Source organism: Carlito syrichta, unplaced genomic scaffold (genome assembly GCF_000164805.1).
Source record: "Carlito syrichta isolate Samal-C Ts95f unplaced genomic scaffold, Tarsius_syrichta-2.0.1 Scaffold303285, whole genome shotgun sequence".
Classification (NCBI taxonomy): Eukaryota; Metazoa; Chordata; class Mammalia; order Primates; family Tarsiidae; genus Carlito; species Carlito syrichta.
In genome coordinates this window covers 444,119-467,044 of record NW_007247381.1, presented here as the reverse complement: position 1 = coordinate 467,044, position 22,926 = coordinate 444,119, and the positions used below count along the sequence as shown (strand labels likewise).

At 39.3% G+C, this 22,926-nt stretch overlaps 1 pseudogene; it reads left to right on the top strand.

Moving 5' to 3' along the window:
* Positions 1-22,341: 22,341 nt before the first annotated feature.
* Positions 22,342-22,553, top strand: LOC103260651 (annotated as a pseudogene).
* The last annotated feature ends 373 nt before the right edge of the window (positions 22,554-22,926 follow it).

Here is a 22,926-nt window from a genome sequence, read left to right as displayed (position 1 = left end):
CATTATTTGTAATTCTAATATAAAAACACAACTTAGCAAAGAGTCTTATAGCTCCACACTTCTTTCATCCAACAATTGTTTAATAAAATTCTATTGCTTATGGGTCAGTTTTTCAGAAGTATATGACAACTATTGAGTTGTGACTTAAGTTCTGTATTATCTTTGGGGAAATAAAATTTGTGAGAAAATAAATTCCCCTTTTTTTGTCTCTACCATCTTTTCTTATGTAAAAGGCACCCCAAAATATCCCTTGCAAAGAGTTCAAAATGCATGACTACCATGCCAAGGCTGCCAAAATCTGTCAATGAAAAGAGGCCAACAAAATGCTATAAAATGCAGTGACATGCTGGCTTTAACAGACGTGCACGTAAAAAGTCTCAAGGTATTTCTCGCCTAGTCAGTCCAGGGATCTTTTAAGCCTTCCTCTGAACCATAAGGAATGTACCACATATTTACCACCTTTTTTTCACTGGCCTTCTGGAACCCACTCTCGCAGCTGCAGGGAATAACAAGAACCAAGACCTTCTCGAGGTCTTGCTGTCACTTCACATATTAATCAAAGAGTCCCAAAAGAAAATGTATCCCAGAAATCTAAGCTCACTGTCTCTGCAACATCCTGATCACCTGCTGAGAAAGAGGACGTAGTCGAAGTCCTCAGAACCAAACTCCACACAACAGATGAAACTAACAAATCAAAGCAGAACTTTCATGTCATGAAATAATAACTAAGTGTGGGAGGACAAGACGCATGAAAAGCGGAGGGGAAAATATTTTCCCTCAGTGATTCCCCTAGGTTGTATCTTTTTTTGTTTTGAAAAAGTTCAAATTCACATAAAAATTAAGGAATAGCACAACAAACTTCAGTAAATCCTTGCTCACTATACCAACTGTTAATAATCCTGTTGCACCTGCTTCTTCTCCACACAAGTGCTGCTCTGGGCTGAATGTCTGTGTATCCCCAGGACGCAGATTTAAAATCCCACCCCCAATGTGACAGTATTAGAAAATGGGGACTTTGGGAGGTGATTGGGTCATGAGGGTGGAGCCTACATGAGTGGGATTATTGCCCTTCTAGAAGTCTGAGAGAGGCTTCTCACCCCTTTCAGTGGGCTCTCACCAGACATTAAATCTGCTGGTGTCTTCATCTTGAACTTCCCAGACACTTGAACTGTAAGAAATACATTTCTGTTGTTTATGAGCAACTCAGTCTATGGTATTTTGCTATAACAACTCAGAAGGGCTGAGACAGGTACATATGCACACTTCCTTGTGTCAAGCCATCAAAAGCATGTTGGAGAAAACATGACATTTTACTTCTAAATATTTTAGCATTTATCTCCCACGAACAAGGACATTCACACACAGCCCAACACTGTCACCAGGTCTTTAGAAAAATTAATTTAATAACATCATCCAGCATCTAAGTCATACTCAAATAGCCTATTTGCCCCCAAAATGTCTTTTATAGTTTTTTAAAAATTCAGGCTCCAACCAAATTCACATGTTACATTTGGATGGTATATTTCCTTAGTCTTCCAAAGTCACCCTTGGATCTTCATGACACTGAATCCTTTGAGGAGTTCAAGCCAGTTATTCTACAGAGGTGACCTTCTGAATGGTTCTTCGGAGTGGCCTAATGATTAGATTTAATTTTTCTTTCATGATGGAGATTTTATTTGTTGTGTTCAGAATCAAAATATAGACATTTTGATTTGTACACAATTACATACAGAAATTTTTTTAAAGCTATGTATTATAATTCTTTTAAAATGGTTATTCAGTGACTTTCCCGTTCAAATTTTCAAAATTTCACAGCACATTAACCAAGTTTATTAAGAAAACAAGACTACCACGACCAAAGATATTACAGAGTGCACACTGTAATGTTGATAGGGAGAGCCAATGTCAAAAAGTGACTTGATTTAGACAAAATGTTTCTCATGAGAACTCCACGTAGGTGACACTGTGTACCTCCCACTGTAACACATCAGGAGGTGCTTAATATCAGTCAAATTGACTATTTGGTGCAACGGTAACTGCCAGATCTCTGCACTGCAAGGCATGTTTTGTCCCATCGTAATTAATGCAGATTATGTGGTATAATTCTTGAAACTGTATGAATGCTCTGCCCCTCAACAACCTTGGGCACAATGGTTTTTAAGACATTCAGAGGTGTTCCTCGCCAAGCCAAGTGTTACACTAGGAAGTTTAACTGGGAGATTATCTCATTTTATCTTTCTTTCTGCATTAATTGGCTGGCAGTCTACTTTAAAGAAAAGCTTTTCTTAGCTTTTGCACAGCAAAATAAACCATCAAGAGAGCAGGAAGACAACCCACAGAATTGGAAAAAATATTTGCTAATTATGTATCTGACAAGGGCCTAACATCCAGGATCTACAGGAACTCAAATGAGCCAAAAGGAAAAAAAACAAACAACCCTGTTAAAAAATGGGTAGAGGACATAAAAAGACACTTCTCAAAAGAAGACATACGAGCTGCCAACAAGTACATGAAAAAGTGCTCAACCTCACTAATCATCAGAGAAATGCAAATCAAAACCACACTGAAATACCACCTTACCCCAGTAAGAATGGCCATCATTAATAAATCAAAAAACAATAGATGATGGCACTGGTGCAGAGAAAAGGAGATGCTTCTACACTGTTGGTGGGAGTATAAACTAGTCCAACCTCTATGGAAATAGTGTGGCAATATCTAAAGAAGCTAGAAATTGACCCTTCATATAATCCTGCAATCCCCCTTCTGGGAATTTACCCAAAGGTACACAAATCTTTATGCAAAAAAATACCTGCACATACCTGTTTACAGCTGCACTATTCACAATAACAAAAACATGGAACCAACCATGCTCCCCATCAAAAGTAGACTGGATAAAGAAAATGTGGTACATATATGTGATGGAATATTACACAGTCATAAAAAAAAGACACAAATCATGGACTTTTCAGAAATTGGATGGAATTAGACACAATCATTCTTAGCAATCTATCACAGAAACAAAGAACCAAATATCACATTCTCACTCATAAGAATCGCAATAGCATAAGGGAGAGATTGGCAGTTGTGGGTAGGGGTTGTAACAACACAAAAGGTACCTGCTCCTTAACCAAGGAAAGTGAGGACCAGTTGGAGGCCCAAACTTCATCTGCACATACGTTACTTATGCACTTAATCCCGACTTGTACCTCACACCTTTATAATAAAATAAATAAATAAAATTAAATCTTTTCTCGTGTTCTCTGTCTCCCTCTCTCTCTCTTTCTTCCTAATATCACCATGATATCAAGGATTTTTGTATTTATTATATTTTATTATTATTGTTGTTTTTGCAGCTCAATTTGTCCAAAATTTGGTTAATAGGATCCCTTTCCAGTCAATATCTGAGTTTTTTTGACATTTCCATCATTATTTAAACATATTCTTGGTTTTCCAGTCACAAAAATATTCTAAATGAAACTCAGACCTTCCTTCCCAAGACCTAGGATTGGTCATTTCTTCAAGCAATTCCAGCTCACTGGATGTTCTCACACTAAGAAACACTCTAATTTGAACTGAAAGCACAAAAGATAATTCTATCAACTAGGATGTCAACTAATGTCAAAATTCAAAGACAATGATGACTCTGGTCCAAACTTCTGAAGCAATAAAATGAATAGTGAATTCCCCTTTATTTCCATGACTAACATGTATAAAGCGTCTGCAACAATGCTCAGGATATTGTATGTGTCTAATGATTGAAAAGTATACATTATTATTATTAATAAAAAGAAGCATAAATATTACAAATTAGTGACATATTATCAGCCACTGACTTAGAGTATGTTGGCACTAACTTTATTATCCAATTTATAATTTGTTTAAGCTTATTGTAAACTTAACTTCTTTCTTGCAGTTCACATTGACCAATATGAGGCAAAAAGGGTCAGGCTGTCATCATAACATAAGGAAAAGTTTCCTAAGTTAAATGTCTTCTGAAGGTAGTTTTCAAATGAGTGATCAGGGCTCTCTTACCTCACCCCCTTCTTGGTATTACTGCTGGCCTAGCAGAGGTACACATTATATCTCATTTGAGCTTTCACATGACTTTCTAGAACATTCTTATGTTTAAGATCCATATATTGAAGTATGTGGCAGTGATGAATCATGATGCCTGAAATTTACTTTCAAATGGTTCAGGCATTTTAAAAAATGCATATAAAACAAGAAAGTTTTATAACACTTTTATTAAAATAAATATAAAACAGAAACAAGTTTATAAAACAAATATGTTGAAATGTTTTTTTTAAATGGCAACAACTGAATCTAGGTGCTGGATATACAAGTATTCATTGCATTACTATTTCAACTTTTCTGTGTGTTTGAAACTTGAGAGTAAAATAAGGAAAAAGAACGCCCTAAGGGATTCAACCAATCCATCCCCTTAGTCCTCACAAAGCCATCAGCATTGCCTTTCTTAACTCTAATCATGATCAAGTGACTACTATTCTGTTCAAAAATTTTCAGTAGCTCCCCTCATCCCACAGGGAGCTAGGTATTACATGGATTAAAACATGAACCCTGAAGTCAGACCCCTTGGGTTCAAATCCCAGTTACTACTTATTAACTTTTGACCCTGGACACGGAGAGGTTTCTTTACCTCCCTGCACCTCAATTTATACATATGTGAATGGTTATAACAACAGTATGTACTTTACAAATGTCATAGGATTAAGTGAGCAAATACAGGTAACACACATAAAACAGTGCCTGGCACAGTTATGCTATGTAAGTATGAGCTCTGTGTAGACCCAAGTTACTTTCATTTTTTTGGACCTTGATCATCCAACGCACTACCATAAGAAAATGACTGACAGTGGTGGGAAACGGGGTGGGGGATGGGACTAACGGTAGCAAACATCTGTCTGGGGACGGAGAGACACCTGTTATCAACAAGGGGGCCTAAATGAAGCATATTTGTATACCTAACCCTTAACTGTACACCACAATATCAAAATAAAAAATATTGATTAAAAAAAAAGAATTCTGTGGTCAAAAGTCTTTAGGAAATACTGAGCTAAATGAAGTAAAGCAAGAATCTTTACTGTAGGAATATCCAGAGCTTTCAATCATCTAATGTCCATGGTGAATCTTCAAGTATTTGGATTTCACACACAGTGGTGCACCTTGTGGGACCAGTACTCTGAAGACCACACTTATGGAATGCTGTACTAGAGAACTAAATCTAAGTTCCTTCACTTGATCTTGCAGGGCTTCCACCACCCATAAGTCAACCACACAGTCTTCTACTTTTACTCACTGAAGGTTCTTCAGTCAAACTTCAACCCTGTTACCTCCCCACATGCCCTAATGCCCCACTGTGCTGTGTGCTCTGCCAGAAAGGACTTTCCTGCCATCTCTGCCCAGTAAAATCAGCTCAGACAGTGCTGCCTTTGTGAAGACCTCCTAGATTCTCTCAGGTAGAATTAATTTTCTCATCCCTACTAGCTTGAGTATTCTGTTTAAAATTTCATGAAAACACACAGTATCCTGTCTTGTGTTTTGAGTTTGTATCTCTAGTTCTTGAAAATGATTTATTTGGATTGCTTGTAACTTCTTAAGAAAAAAGCACACCCAAGTTACAGAGGGAGTCTCTGGCATTTTTAACTCCTTGTGACACAAAACTGGCAATGCTTATTATGTTTTTAACATATCTGTTTCTTTACTAGACTATAAGTTCCCCATCAATGCCATAGCCCTTCCCTCAGGGCAGGACAGGAATTAGGAGGCAATGCACGTCTACACAGCATGGAGGCAGCCCTGCCCACTTATGGACTGAGGAAGAAACATTCTGGCAAGGCAATAACCTGCCTTCCACCCTGGGTGAGAGGAGCGACTCACCTAGGTGAGAGGAGACCACGTCACACTCCCAGAACACCTGTGTCAGCACTGAGTCTCCGGGTCCCTCCCAGTTGCCTGCCAACCCTGCTGAAGAGGCATAGGCTGAGGAGACAGACACTGGAGCTTCTGGCCAGCCAGAGCTCTGGCACGTGTGTCTGAGGAAGGAGAAAGTCTCTGAACTGGAGGAAAGGACTTGCCCGACCTGGCCAGACTGCACCGTGAAGCATTGACAGACTGGTTTCCCCAGTTTAACTTCCTCCCTGCAATTTCTGTGTCCTCCACAAGTGGACCAGAGGGAGGTCGTGTAAGAAAACAGCACAAACTGCCAATTCAATAATAGCTACTTTGTCAGATTAAAAAAATACCAAAATAAAAAGAAAAGAGATTACCCTCAGAGATGAGGAAGAACCAGCAAAAAACACTGGAAATTGCCCAAAGCCTTAACAAGTTGATACCCACAAAGGGCTTCTGAGATCCCAAGTAATGGAACCCATCCAGAATGACCTGTCCCTGATGACAGATTATGGATGGCAAAGAGACTAACAAGATCCAGGAGAAAGTAGACAGCTAAATCAACCAGGTCACAAAAATAGTACAGGAAGTGAAAGCTGATCTGTCCATTAATAAAAAAGAACCAAACTGCACTTCTTGAAGTGAAGAATTCTCTCCAGGAATTTCAAAACACAATTACAAAACTTAACAGCAGAATTGACCAGACAGAGGAAAGAATCTCAAAGTTTGAGATTAATAATTGAATTAACCTAGTCTGACAAAAATAAGGAATAAAGAATTAGGAAAAGTGAGTAAAACCTATGAGAAGTCTGGGATTATGTAAAGAGACCAAATCTGTGACTGTTTGGCATTCCTGAGAGAGAAAGGGAAACTGAGAACACCCTGGAACAAGCTTTCCAAGGTGTCATCAAAGAAAACTTCCCCTATCTTGCTAGAGAGGCAGACACAGGAAATTCAGAATTGCTGTGACAAGATATTATATGAGAAGACCATTTCCAAGGCACATAATAATCAAACTTGCCAAGGTGGACATGAAAGAAAAAAAATTCTGAATGCAGCTAGAGAGATGGGACAGACCATTTGCCATAGGAGACCCTTCAGATTTGCAGCAGACCTCTTAGCAAAAACCATACAAGCCAGAAGGGACTGGAGACCCATTATTAACATTCTTAAAGAAAAGCAATTTCAGCCAAGAATTTCTTACCCTGCCAAACTAAGCTTCATTAATGAAGGAGAGTTAAAATCCTTCCCAGACATCAAATACCTAAGGGAATATGCCACCTCTAGACCTGCCCTTCAGGAGATACTTAAGAAAGTTCTAAGCACGGGGTCAGCCCTTCAGGTCCCCTCCCACTGTGGGAGCTTTTCTATTTTCAATAAATTCTACTTTCTCACCTTAAAAAAAAGAAAGTTATAAGCACAGAAATCAAAGAATGATTCTATTCATCACAAAAGCATAGGAAAACAGAATTTACAGACCATACAAATCAATCATAAAACATAGAATATAAAATAGGGGTTTTTTTGGGGGGGGGGGTTGAGTCAGAGTCTCACTCTGGCATCCAGTGGCACAATCACAGCTCACCACAGCCTTGACCTACTAGGCTCAGGTGATCCTTCGGCCTCAGCCCCCTGAGTAACTGAAACTACAGGCCCATGCAACCAGGTCTGGCTAATTTTTGTATTTTTTGTAGAGACGAAGTCTGGCTATGTTGCCCAAGGTGATCTTAAACTCCAAGACCCAAGGAATACTCCTGTCTTTGTTCCCAAAGTGCTGGGATTACAGGCATGAGCCATCATGCCTAGCCAAAGCAGTTTCTTAATAACAATATGACAGGAACAAAACCCCACATATCAAAAATGAATTTAAACATTAACAAACATATGTGGCACTTAAAAGTTGCAGAGTGACAAATTGAATAAAGAAGCATGATCCATCCTTCTGCTGCCTTCAGGAAACTCATTTCACTGTAAATGACAACCACAGGCTCAAGGTAATGATTGAGAAAGATCTTCCAGGCAAATGGAAGACAAAAAGGAGCAGGAGCAGCTATTTGTATAGCAGATAAAACAAACTTTAAACCAATAGAAGTTAAAAAGGACAGTGAGGTGCACTACATATTAGTGAGAGGCTCAATTCACCAGCAAGAAATATCCATCTTGAATGTATATGTATCTAACATAGGAGCACCCAGATTTATTTAAAAATTGCTAATTGATCTAAGAGAGGATATAAACAGCCATAAAATAATAGTTGGAGACTTCAGTAACAGGTTTAGACAAGCATCCAGATAGAAAACTAACAAAGAAATTCAGAACCTTAATTCAACATTGGACCAATTAGACTAATAGACATCTATAGAACATTTCACACAACAACCACAGAATATACATTCTTCTCACCAACACATGAAACATACTCTATAACTGACCACATTCTTGGGCATAAATCAACTTTGAATGAATTTCAAAAAGTCAAAATCATACTAAGAGCATAGTGAATTAAAAATAAATATCACAGCCGGGCTCGGTGGCTCAGTCTGTAATCCCATGCCTTGGGAGGCTGAGGTGAGTAGATTGCCTGAGCCCATGGGTTCGAGACCTGCCTGGGCAACTTGGTGAGACCTCATCTCTACAATAAATCCAAAAATTAGCTGGGTGTGGTAGCACATGCCTGTAGTTCCAGCTACTTGGAAGGCTGAGGTGGAAGGATCACCAGAGCCCAGCAGTTCGAGGCTGCAGTGGCTGCTCCTGGCCACTGCACCCCAGTCTGGGTGGCAGAGTGAGACTCCAACTCAATAAATAAATAAATAAATAAATAAATAAATAAATAAATAAATAAATAAATAAATATCACCATCAGGAACACTCCCAAAACACATAAATACATGGAAATTAAACAACATGCTTTTGATTTAACTCAGAAATCAAGATAGAAATAAAGTGATTACTGGAAGCAAATGAAAACAAAGATATGACATACCAAAACCTCTGGAATATCATGAAAATGATACAGAGAGGAAATTTTATAGCATTGCAGAAACACCAAGAAAATAGATTTCAAGTAAACAGTCTAATGTTGCACCTGAGAGAGATAGAAACACAACAGCAATCTAATCCCAAAACTAGTAGAAGAATGGAAATTATTAAAATAAAATCAAAGATACATGAAATAGATACCAAAAAAATCCTGCAAAGAAACAACAACTCAAAAAGCTGTTTTTTTTAAAGGCTAAATAAGATGGACAGACTCATGATCAGAGAGAGAGAATTTGAATAAACACAATCAAAAACAAAAAAAGCAATGTTGCAACTGACCCTGAAGAAATGCAAAAGATTGTTAGAGGTTACTATGGACATCTGTATGTGAGTAAACTAGAAAATCTAGAGGAAAGGAGAAATTCCTGGGAATACACAACCTCCCAAGACTGAAACAGGAAGAAATTGAAACTTTAAATAGACCATTAACAATTCAGTAAATTGATTGATTAATAAGAAATCTTACTGCCAGACAATCCCCTCAGGTCCCCTCCCACTGTCCCACTGTGGAAGCTTTTCTGTCCTCTCAATAAATCTCAATAAATCCTGCTTTCTGAAAGAAAGAAGAAAGAAAGAAAGAAAGAAAGAAGAGAAAGAAAGAAAGAAAGAAAGAAAGAAGGAAATCTTACTGTCAATAAAAAAACCCCTGGGCCAGATGGCTTTTCAACTGAATTCTAGCAGACATACAAGAAAAAACTGATACCAATCCTACTGAAAGGATTCCAAGCAATCGAGAAGGATCCTCCCCTAACTCTATGAAACCAGTGTCATCCCAGTACCCAAAAATGGCAAAGATCCAACAACAAAAAAAGAAAATTATAGGCCAATTTCCCTGATGAACGTAAATACAAAAATTCGCAACAAGATACAAGCAAATCACATCCAATAGCACATTACAAGGATCTTTCATTATGACTAGGTGGGCTTCATTCCCAAGATGCAAGGCTGGTCAACATACACAAATCAATAAATGTAATTCACCTCATATACAGATATCTAAACAAGAACCACATAATTATCACAATAGACAGAGAAAGCATTTTATAAAATCCAATATCCCTTCTTGACAAAACTCCCCAAAGGTAGGTAGGTATGAATGAACATTCCTCAAAATAATAAGAGTAAGGACTGCAGGCCACAATTCAACCTTCAGAGGCTTGACTCAGTTAAATGTGAATTTGACAAGGAAGCGCTTCAGAAGGCTGGTTTAGCAGCATCTCAGACATGTTGAAAAAGATGTTTTGATCCCTAAAATAATGAGAGAAAAGACCAGAGAGAGGTGTTCTGAACAAGTTCAAGAACAAATCCAGAGCCTGGATCAGGGAAGAAGAGGACTGAGCAAATATCAGAAGGGAGAGTCTCTCCCACTGACACTGAATAACAGAACTAAAGAAAAAAACAAGAGATCTGTCACAAATGAGGAAGACCTCAGGCAATTTCAAGTGTACCAAAGACAAACTCCTGAAAAATCAGACCTTGGTGCCCAAACAATGGAAGTCACCAATGACTAGCCCCAGAATATGACAGGGATTAGTGAATGGATGGAAAGAGTGAATAAGACCTGAGAAAGACAAGCTGCAACACTGAATGAACTTGTAACGATATTTTGGCAATAAAAAATTTCATCCAGGAAATAAATAACAACATGACAAGCGTGGAAAGCAGAATTAATCTAACTGAAGAGAGTCTCAGAACTTGAAGACCAGAACATGGAATTAACCTGAACTGTAAAAAACATTAAAAGAAGACTCTGAAAGAAAGAACAAAGCCTACAAGAGATGTGTGATTATATCAAGAGGCCAAACCTATGCCTGATTGGTATCCCAGAAGAAGAAAGGGAAATGGAGAAGAACTTGGAGCAGGTATTCCAGGAGGTAATCCAAGAAAACTTTCCCCATCTCACCAGATATGTGACCAACAAAGCACAATAGATACAGAGAAACCCCACAAGACATCAAATGAGACGCCTAACCCCTAGACACATAGTATTCACCTCCACCAAGTTGGCACAAAAGAAAAAATCCTAAAGGCAGCAAGAAAAAAAGGTCAGACTACCTACTGGGTAAAACCAATCAGAATAGCAGCAGACCTATCGACAGAAACACTACAAGCAAGAAGGGACTGGAGCCCTAATTCAAAGTCCTCAAAGATAAACAATTTCAACCAAGAATTTCCTATCCAGCCTAGCTAAGTTTCATCAGTGATGGGGAATTAAAATCCTTCCCAGATATCCAATTCCTAAGAGATTATGTAGCTTCCAGATCAGGTCTACAGGAGACACTTAAAAAGGTATTAAGCACAGAAGAAAGAAAAAAAGAATGACCACACATTTCCCAAGATAACAGCAGAACATAGAATCAACAAAGAATACAGCACAGGAAACTTTAAACCACACACATACGTCAACCCCAAAGCCAAAAGAAAATAATCAAAGAAAAAACTTTATAAGAACCTCATGATAGGGATAAACAATCACATTTCAATAATCAACCTGAATGTGAAAGGACTAAATACACCACTGTAAAGACACAGAATGGCAAACTGGGTAAGAAACCTTGACCAAATTATTTGCTGCATTTAGGAGACTCATTACATTATAAGGACGCACACAGACTCAAAGTTAAAAGACAGAAAGCAAATTTCCAGGCAAATGGATCACAAAAGACGGTAGGAGTTGCAATCTTAATATCAGACAAAACAACCTTTAAGCTATCAAAATTTTTAAAGATGCAAAAGAACACTTCATAATGATAAAATCTTCAATCCATCAACAAGAAATATCCATCCTAAACATATATGCACCCAAAACAGGAGCACCAGCATTTATAAAGCAACTACTAAGCAAACAAACAAACAAACAAAAAAAGATATTGACTCTAACACTATTATAGCAGGGGACTTGAATATCCCACTAACAGCCCTAGATAGATCATCGAGAAAAATATCAACAAGGAGATCCAGAACCTAAACTTGACACTCGACCAAATGGACTTAATAAATACCTACAGATTATTTCACCCAACAACCACAGAATATATATTCTACTCATCACCACATGGAATGTACTCCAAAATCGATCACATCCTTGGCCATAAATTAAGCATAAACAAATCCCATAAAGTTGAAATCTTGCCATGCACACTCTCAGACCACAGTGGAATAAAAATAAATATCAACACTAACAACATTTCCCCAAAGCCCACAAAGACAAGGACAATAGACACCATGATGCTGAACAACCACTAGGTCAACACTGAAATCAAAAGATTCCTGAAAACAAATGAAAATGAGAAAAAAACTTCCCAAAATCTCTGGGATGCTATGAAAGCAGTTATAAGAAGGGAATTTATATCTCCGGTAGCACACATCAAGAAAACGGAAAGATAACAAGTGGAGAACCTAATAAATAACCTAAGGGAGTTGGAAAGAGAAGACCACCAAAACCCCAACTTTAACAGAAGAATCCAAATCACCAAAATAAGAGCCCAAATACAGGACATAGAAGGCAAAAATATCATAGAAAGCACCAGCAAAACAAAAACCTAGTTCTTTGAAAGAATTAACAAGATTGATGGGCCCCTAGCCAGTGACCAAGAAAAAGAGAGAAAAAGCCCAAATAAACAAAATCAGAAATACAAAAGATCAAATCATAACTGACCCCAAAGAAATACAAAAGATTATCAGAGATCACTATGTGCACCTATATGGAAACAAACTTGATGACCTAAATGAAATGGAGGACTTTCTGACACAACACAACTTTCCCAGATTGAAACAAGAAGACATTGAGACACTAAATAGACCAGTAACAACCCAGGAAATTAGCTCTGTCATACAAAAACTACGTACCAAAAAAAATCCTGGACCAATGGCTTTCCAGCAGAATGCTACAAAATGTACAAGGAGGAGCTGATACCAATCCTTTTGAAAGTATTCCAGACAAATGAGAAAGATGGAATTCTCCCCAAATCATTTTACAAAGCTAGCATCACACTGATACCCAAACCGGGTAAAGATCCAACAAAAAGAGAACTATGGGCCAATATCCCTTTGAATATAGATGCAAAAATCCTCAACAAGATTCTAGCAAATCTGATTCAAAACACATCTCAAAAATCATCCACCATGACCAAATAGGCTTCATCCCCAGGATGCAGGGCTGGTTAAACATTTGCAAGACCATAAATGTAATTAAATACATCAACAGATGTAAAAACAATAACCACATGATTATATCATTAGATGCAGAAAAAGCTTTTTATAAAATCCAGCATCCCTTATTGATAAAACACCTATGTATAGAAGGAACATATCTCAAAATAGTAAGTGCCATCTATGATAAACCCACAGCTAACATATTGCTAAATGGACAGAAACTGGAAACATTTCCTCTAAAAACTGAAGAAAGACAAGGTTGCCCACTCTCACACCTCTTGTTCAACATTGTGTTGGAAGTCGTAGCTGGGCCAAGTAGACAAGAGAAGGAAATCAGGTGTATCTAAATAGGAAAAAAGGAAGTTAAGTTATTCCTCTTTGCTGTTGATATGATCCTCTACCTTGAAAATTCAAGAGAACCTGTCAAAAACCTGCTTGCACTGATAAAGAACTTTGGCAAAGTCTCAGGGTACAAAGTAAATGTGCAAGAGACAGATGCATTCTTACACACCAACAACAAGTAAGCAGAAACCCAAATTAAAAGTACAATCCCATTTACAATAGCCACAAAAAGTGAAATACCTTAGTATCTTCCTAACCAGAGAAGTGAAAGACCTTTGCAATGAGAACTACAAAACACTGCTCAAAGAAATCCAAGAAGACACAAACAAATGGGAAAATATCCCATGCTCATGGATAGGAAGAATCAACATTGTTAAGATGTCCATCCTACCAAAGGCAATTTATGGATTCAATGCAATACCCATTAAGTTACCAACATCATTCTTCTCAGACCTGGAAATGACAATATAGAAATTCATATGGAAACACAAACCACCAAAAATAGCCAAAACAATCCTAAAAAGAAAAGGAAACAAAGCAGGAGGTATTACACTTCCAGACTTCAAACTTTATTATAAGGCTACAGTAATCAAAACAGCCGGTATTGGTACAAAAACAGGTACATCGACAAATGAAACAGGATAGAGAGTCCAGAACCAAAGTATCAATTTCTCAACCAACTCATCTTTGACAAAGCCTCCAACAACAACCAATGGGGAGAAGAGAACCTATTCAGTAAGTGATGCTGGGAAAACTGGCTGATCACTTGCAGAAGATTGAAACAGGACCCCTACCTATCACCATACACAACAATTAACTCTAGATGAATCAAAGATCTATATGTAAAACCACAAACTATAAGAATCTTAGAAAATGCAGGAGACACCTTTATGGAAATTAGAACTGACAACCAATTCCTATTCAGAACCCTAAATGCTCATACTTTAAGAAATAAAATATTCAAGTGGGAACTCATCAAACTAACAAGCTTCAGCAAAGCAAAATAAACCATCAAGAGAGCAGGAAGTCAGTCCACAGAATTGGAAAAAAATATTTGCCAACTGTATATCTGACAAAGGTCTAACATCTAGGATCTACAAGAAACTCAAATGCACCAAAAGGAAAAAAACAAACAGCCCTATTAAAAAGTGGGCAAAAGACATGAATAGACACTTCTCAAAAGAAGACATCCGGGCAGCTAACAGACACATGAAAAAGTGCTCAGCCTGACTCATCATCAGAGAAATGTAAATCAGAACCACATTGAGATACCACCTAACCCCAGTAAAAATGGCCATCATTAATAAAACAAACAACAACAGATGCTGGCGAGGATGTGGAGAAAAAGGAACCCTTCTACACTCCTGGTGGGAATGCAGACTAGTGCATCCTCTTTGGAAGCCAGTGTGGCAATTTTTGAAAGAACTAGAAATTTACCTTCCATATGACCCAGCAATTACCCTATTGGGAATATACCTGGAGGAGTTCAAATCATTCTACAAAAAAGATACCTGCACACGTATGTTTGCTGCAGCTCTATTCACATAGCAAAAACAAGGAGCCAACCATGTTGCCCATCGAAGCTGGACTTGATTTTTTTAAATGTGGTTCATATATACAATGGAATATTATGCAACCATAAAGACGGACAAACATATAGACTTTGCATAACATAACTTGATGGATTTAGAGCCGATCATACTTGGTGATCTATCACAGAAACAAAGAACAGAGTACCATATGTTCTCACTCATAAGCGGACCCTGAACAATTATGATACTATAAAAAAGCAATTGTAAGTAGTAGGAAACTGTCAGGGGAGGGAGGTTGGGATTGACAGTTGAGGGAAACTGCTAGGGGAGGGAGGGGCATATCTCATCAACAAGGGTAACTGCATAATCAACGTTTGTATACCTAACCCTGAAATGTACCCTACAGCTTTAAAATAAAATAAAATAAAAATTTTAATGAAATACAAAAAATAATAATATGAGTCATCTAAGACAAACTTGCAGCCAACATCATATTTAACAGGCAGAGGCTAGAAGCATTCTCCCCTAAAAACTGGAAGAAGACAAGAGAGTCTGTTCTCACTACTTCTGTTTAACATAGTACTGGAAGTCCTAGCCAGAGCAATCAGGCAGGAAAAAGAAATTAGAGGCACCCAAATAAGAAAAAAGGAATTTAAATTATCCCTCTTCACAGATGATGTAATTCTATACTAGAAAACCCTAAAGAGTCTGTCAGAAACCTTTCCCTAATCAATGATTTCAGTAAAGTCTCCAGATACAAAATTAATGCACAAAAATCAGTTGCATTTTTATATACAAACAATAGGTAGGCTGAGAACCAAATTAGAAACACAATCCCTTCATAACAGCCCCCCCAAAATAAAATGAAATAGTTCAGCATTCCTCTAACCAAAGAGGTAAAAGATCTTTACAATGAAAACTACAAAGCACTGCTCAAAGAAACTGGACAACAAACAAATTGAAGAACATCTCATGCTCATGGATTGGAAGAATTAATATTGTCAAGATGTCTATTCTACCCAAGGCAATATACAGATTCAGTGCAACCTCTATCAAACTACTAGCAAGATTTTTCAAACACCTAGAAAAGATAACTTCAATTCATATGGAAGCACAAAAGAGCCCAAATAGCTAAAACAATCCTCAGCTAAAAGACCAAAGCTGGTGGCATTCATACTCCAAGACTTCAAACTTTACTACAAGGCTGCAGTAACCAAAAACAGGATGGTACTGGCCCAGAAATAGATACATATAGACCCCCAAAAACCTGGAATTTATTAATTTAAAATTGTGTATTTATTCTTACTATTTAAACTTTAGTCACCTCCAAAGGACTCTCCATTTGATGCAATACACCTATTGAGACACTGTTTGCACTACTCAAAACAGTTTTTGAACTAGTCAAACTTATGTCTCTTTGTGCTTCTGCCCTCTTTTGCTTCAACTCTTCCATGTCAGCAAAACGTTTCCCTTTGAAGACTTTTTTTATCCAGGGAAACCAAAAAAAAGTCACTCAGGGTGAGATCAGGTGAGCAGGGAGGGTGGGGCAGGGGCATCATGCCATTTGGGGTCCAAAACTGCTGAACACTCAGCATGGGGTGGGCAGGTACAGTGCCATGGTGGAAAACCCAGTCACCTGTTGGCCACAGAAAAATTCACTGAAGCCAAATACAGCTTCTCACAACTCACTGATGCCAGTGGGTTCCTAGAACACTTTCTTAGTGGAGGAAGCCTGTTCTTCAAGGAGCTCATCCTCCAAAAGATAATACCAGGGTCTCCCTCACAGACAAATGAAACAGGATAGAGAATTCAGAAATGAAACCAAAGACCTTCGACTAACTCACCCTTGACAAAGGCAACAGAAACAAACATTGGGTAAAAGCAACGTACTTAGCAAACAGTGCTGGGAAAACTGGCAAACCACATGCAAAAGAATGAGACTAGATCTTTACTTATCACCAGATACAAAAATTAACTCCGAATGGATCAAGAACTGAAATGTGAAACCTCACACTATAAGAATCTTAGAAGAAAATCTAGGAAGACCCTCCTGAATATCAGCCTAGGCAATGAATTCATGACCAAGTTCTCAGAAGCAGACACAGCAAAAACTAGAATTGACCATGGGGACCTTATCAAGCTAAAAAGCTTCCGCACAACAAAAGAAACCATCAAGATAGTAAAGAGACAACCTGCAGAATAGGAAAAATATAGATCCAGGATCTATACAAAACTCAAGCAAATTGACAGGAAAGAAAAAACAAATAACCTCATTAAAAAGTGGGCAAAAGACATGAGCAGACGCTTCTCAAAGGAAGATAAATAAGCAGCCAACAAACACCTTCACTCATCATCAGGGAAATGCAAATCCAAACTACAGTGAGATGCCATCTCAGTCTGTTCAGGATAGCTATTATTAAAAAGTCACACACAAAAAAACAGGAGTTGGTGAGGCTGCAGAGGAAAGGCAGTATTCATATACTGTTGGTGGAAATGTAAGCTAGTTCAGTCTTTGTGGAAAGCAGTTTGGAGATTTCTTAAATAACTAAAAATCGAGCTACCATTTGACCAAGCAATCTCACTTTTGGGATTATACCCAAAGGTACATAAATCACTCTCCCCAAAAGACATCTGCGCACGTGTGTTTATTGCAGCATTATTCACAATGGCAGAACATGGAACCAACCCAGATGTCCATTGAAGATGGACTGGATAAAGAAAATGTGGTACATATACACTACGGACTACTACACAGCCAAAAAGAAGAACAAAATCATAGCCTTTGCAGCAATTTGGATGCAGCTGGAGACAATCATTCTAAGTGAATTATCACACACACAAAAAAAAAACTCAGTAAACCAAGTACCGTATGTTCTCACTCATAAGTGGGCACTAAACATTAGGCACATTTGGACACAGGGACAGAAACAACAGATACTGGGCACTGATGAAAAAGGGGAGGGTAAGTGTTACAAAATCACCCATCGGGTACTATGGTCATTACTGCAAGGGCAAGGAGGGAGTTTGTCAGAAGCCCAAACCTTGCCTTCACTCTATTTATTTATATAACAAATTCTCAAATGTATCTCATGATTCTAAAACAAAATATAAATGAAAAAAAGAAAAAAAGAGAAAGAAGGAAAGAAAGAAAGAAGGATAGAAAGAAGGAAGGAAGGAAGAAAGAAAAGGAAAAACTGAAGCACTAAAAGTTGAAACAAGGCCACCAGGTGTGGTGATATGTGCCTGTAGTCCCAGCTACTCGGGAGGGTTGCTTGAGCCTGGGAGGTCAAGGCGGCAATGTGAGTTGTGAGTTGTGATCGCACCACTGCACCCCAGCCTGGGTGATAGAGTGAGACCTTCCTCTGACCACCCACGAGGAGCACACCTTGTTTCCAGAATCCTCTGCTCCTGCCAAGGGAGGCAATCCAGGCACATCCCATCACCCATTGGGGACAACTGCCCTAAAACCTCTACAGCTGCAACATGCAGGTGTCGCAAAGTCATCTTTAAGGGTGAGAACCATGCTTCATTTTCATATGAAACTCTTTAGGAGAGTAAGGACATAGTCTAGACTGCCACTTACACTGATACTGTGTGTGAAAGAAAGTTCATAGAACTATTCAAAGAAAGCTACCTTCTGCCAGTAGCTTTCCAGTATCTGTAAAGAACTTCTGTGACTTCATGGCACCTCCATTCTTCACTGTGTCTGTGGGAAAAGGAACCCCTCTTTGGCCATAGAGGGTGAGTTCTTCCTTGCATTGTCCACCCAGCAAACTCACTCATCCTTCAGAACACCCCTTCTTCTGAGAAGACTCCATCCCCCAACAAAACCCTGAGTAAGTCACTCACTCGTCCAGCTTTGTAGCTTTCAACACCATCTAAATGATGCCGATTTCCGAACTTAAACTGCAAGCTAGCCCTGTCTCCTGCACTCCACGTGAAACGAGATAGTTCTGTTTGGATGAATAGTGTATATTTTAAGTGTAACATGTCCAACACTGAATGCCTGATCTTTGTCCCAAAAATCTGCTCTCCCTCATTCTCCTCCATCTCGGGTAATTGCTCCTCACCTTTCAGTTGGGTCAGGCCAAAAGGCTGGGGTCACCCATGATGCTTCTCTGTCTCCTAAGTCCCATCTATTCCATCAGGAAATCCTGTTGGCTCTACCTGCAAAATCCATCCTGAATTCTACCATTTGTCTCTGCCTCTGCAGCTGCCACCAGGCCCATGCTACCATGATCTACCTCCTGGACTGCTGGTCTCCTGGCTTCCCTCTTTGACCCCTAAATATGTTGTCATGCCAAGAGCCAGAGTGATCCTCTCATGAATAAAATGCTGTCACATCTTGATCAAAACCTTCCGTGGCTCCCTGGCTCAATCCAAATAGACATCTCATGACTGACGAGGTCCCCCATGATGTGCTGCCTGTGACCTTCTGATCACATTCCTGGACCTTATTCATGCTCTTCCAGTTATGGCAACCTCCTTGTAGTTCCTTGCACTCACCGGGCGTGTTCCTCACTTCAGGGACTCTGCACTTGTGCTCTCTTTGACCAGGACACCTTCCACCAGTACCCACAGGGTTCCTTCTCTTATTCTGGTAAAGCTTTTGGCCATATGTCACCTCTCAGGGAGACACCCTGTGACTTCCCAGTTTAAAAATTCCACGGCACTTATCTTCTAACATACTATGAAATTAACTTGTCTTGTTGGCTGTCCGTGTCCTTTGGCTCAAGTAGATCTCGATATGGAAAGGAATTGTTCTGCTCCGTCCCCTGACAAATCCCCAGCAGCCAGAACAGCCCAGCCCAGAGCAGACAGTCAACAAGTATCTGTGGAATGAATCAAGCCCCGCCACCAAAGTCACCGAGCATATGTGCTTTGGCAGTTTTCTCATAATTTTAATGAATGGCTTTTGTTAATTGTGAGATCATGTACTTGGTGTCTCTCTCCTGCTAGATCATAAGTAACAGGAGAACCGAGACTTTGTACCACTGATTTCCCAGCAACCAGCACAGTGGTCACATTTAGCAGACACATAGTAATACCTGCTGACTGAATAAACTGGACAAAGAGGCAGTCAGCATTGGCATCTCGTGCAGACACCATGTCCCTGGTAAACTTACAGAGGAGTCCACTTGAAGAAAGGCTCTGATGTAGTAGAAGGCTTCTGGACACAATAGGAGGAGACTGAAAACCAGGTAAGAACTGCAGTGGTAACAAATGCCTGGTGCAGAATCACACCTGAGTACAGGTAGGATTGTCTATGTGTAGTGGAGATTTGTTTGGGCTTTGAGTGTGTTTTTCTTTTTTCTTTTGTGTGGCTTAAACAGTGTCATCTTTCTTCCTAGATGTACTTGCATCTGAGAGGTATCCAAACTGGAAGAATATTACAAGATTATCTCAACCCCTTCCAACTACACAAACCAAGTTACAAACTTGAATTGTCTGAAAGCTAGAGAACAAAGATCATTTTTCATTCTTAAGAATAATCTAGCTTTGTGCTTTAAAAATAGCTTTATATTTTTTTTTACTACTAACATACAGCTATCTGTCTCCATAAAATCTTTTTTAAATTGCCTTAGCACAAAAATACATAAATTTGCCTTGAAGTTGGGGAAAAGGGACTTGCCTAGATTTTTCATTGGTGTTATGCTGCCATCTAGTGGTCACAAAATGTATGGCTTGCTTGCAGGACTGAAGGGCAAGTACAGTGGCCCAAGGCAAGATGCACCCCAGAAGGTGACCTGGCTCCCTAGGGCACTTCCCACGGGTGGAGACGGGCACTCAGTAGATGGATACCTGCTTCTGACACATCCTGGTATGAACAGATGAATAAATGTAGTTATTACCTACCAACAGGTGACTTGGATTAGCGAGTCCTGCTAAGAAGTCACTTTAATTGAATTTATGAAGGAACTGGCTTGTTTGGGGCATGTGATCCACGGATATCTCTTCCCTGTGACCAGACACCGCAGTCAGGTGCCTCTGCCAGGTGGGCCTCCATCCAGACCCTCTGGTCAGCTGGGAGGAGCCATGAGAGCCTGGTCAAGGCGGTATGTGGCAGGCGTGTGGGAGCACAAGCATTTCTGCCTATTTCCTGGCACTGACTATAATGATAAACTGCCAGAGCATACAAAATTATTTGTCTCCTAATAAGTTTGTATCATGGCACTCAACTGACGCTTAAATCCCTGGAAATGGCTACTTAGCCTTTGTGGAAAATGAAAAAAATCGTCTTCGGGATTCCAACGCACTCCAGGATGCCCTACAAGACCAGGCAACCCATAAAGAACTATGCTCTTTCTGCCCACCAAGTCAAACTGCTAACTCATCCACCTTTGCCTATCACCACACTTGCTTTATGCAATAAAGGTGACTTGTCTGTTTGACTGACTCCACCTTTTTCTCAATAATTTCACATTAATTTCTAAGGATAACATAGAAAAACTCCACACGATACAGAAATTGGAATACTTGCTTGATTTTCATATAAACAGAAAGAAATGGGTGTGCACTTGTCAGATCACTCAGTTGGCTAACATCTGGCACAGACAGAAAATAAGGCGGTCCTCGGCTTGGAACGCCCAGGGATCCATCCAGGAGGAAGGAAGTACATGGACAAGACACAGCTAGAGTAGTGTGCCAGCCTTATATCCTAGTAATCTGTTCCCATCAAGATGCAAGAACATCTCTTACTCTTTAATTCAGTGACTAAAACGTGTATTTCCCATGAGTAGCATAGTTCGAATTACGGGTATAGCGTGTTCGCAGTGTAGTTTTATGAGGGGCCCATGAGCAAGGTGTTTCTAGAAACTACCAAAGCAGAGAGAATCTTCTCCACTAAAACATCCTTCAGTAAGTCGTGCGTGATTAACCCATTTTATTTACTTTGTCTTGGAAGCAAAATTTTAAAATAAAGTTGATCTTAAATGTCCTTAAGGAGGTCATCATTGCATTATTAGTGTTCATATCTTTTTTACAGTATTCGAGGGAAAGACTGTGTTTTCTATTTGTTTCCTCTGTGTCCCCTCTTCTGCGATGAATGCAGCCAGAAGGCCTCTTCTGAACACCTGCACTGTGTGCATCTCACCGCTGCGTGTCCTCTACCGTGGACCACTTCTGAAAGGTCATCCTAGTCAAAGGGAACTACAGTCTTTTATCCAGTTCTATGTATAATTTTAAGTATTGTGTCATAAAGGAACAAAAGGTCAAAAGTAAAATATATATCCCCAAAATGGTGAAAGGCCAGCTGCCTGGAGTGGAAGGCTTGTGGTAAGAAGGCAGGACTGCCTTTCTGTCCTTCTCCCTTCCAGCCACTCGGTGTGCTGGTCCACGCCCTCCCCCTGCACGCCTCATCACCATGCCTTGGAAAATTGAGGAAATCAAGGACTTTCTGTTCACAGCCCGGTGGAAGAATGACAAATTTGTCAAGATCAAGAAAATAAGGATAACGTGAAGTTTAAAGTTCGACAGAGTCAGTACCTTTATACCATGGTCATCACAGACAAAGAAAAGGCAGAGAAACAGAAGCAGTCCCTGCCCCCTGGTCTGGCAGTGAAGGAGCTGAAGTGAATCAAACACGTTGATTTTAACTGTACTAAAATTTTAGAAATTAAAAAAGAAGAAGGAAGAACTCACTAGGCTGCAGGGGATTTCGCAAGCCAGGCCAAACCGCACAGAACCAATCCTCCTACTGGGTGATCTCCAGTTCAAAGGCCTATTGAAACAGATAACACTGTTTTCATTTCTTCTTTTCATGAAACTTATTTTGTAACTTCAATTTATATTAAAGGAAAATATGAGATTTCTGTATTTGTCAAAGATGATGTGCTTTTCAAAGTTGAGAAAGTACAGATCCAGGGAAAGGCAACTGCCAAACGCTGTAAAGAGGCAGATTTTGGGAAGAGTACTTTGGCAGCAATAAGAAAGATAAGACTGAAGTCAA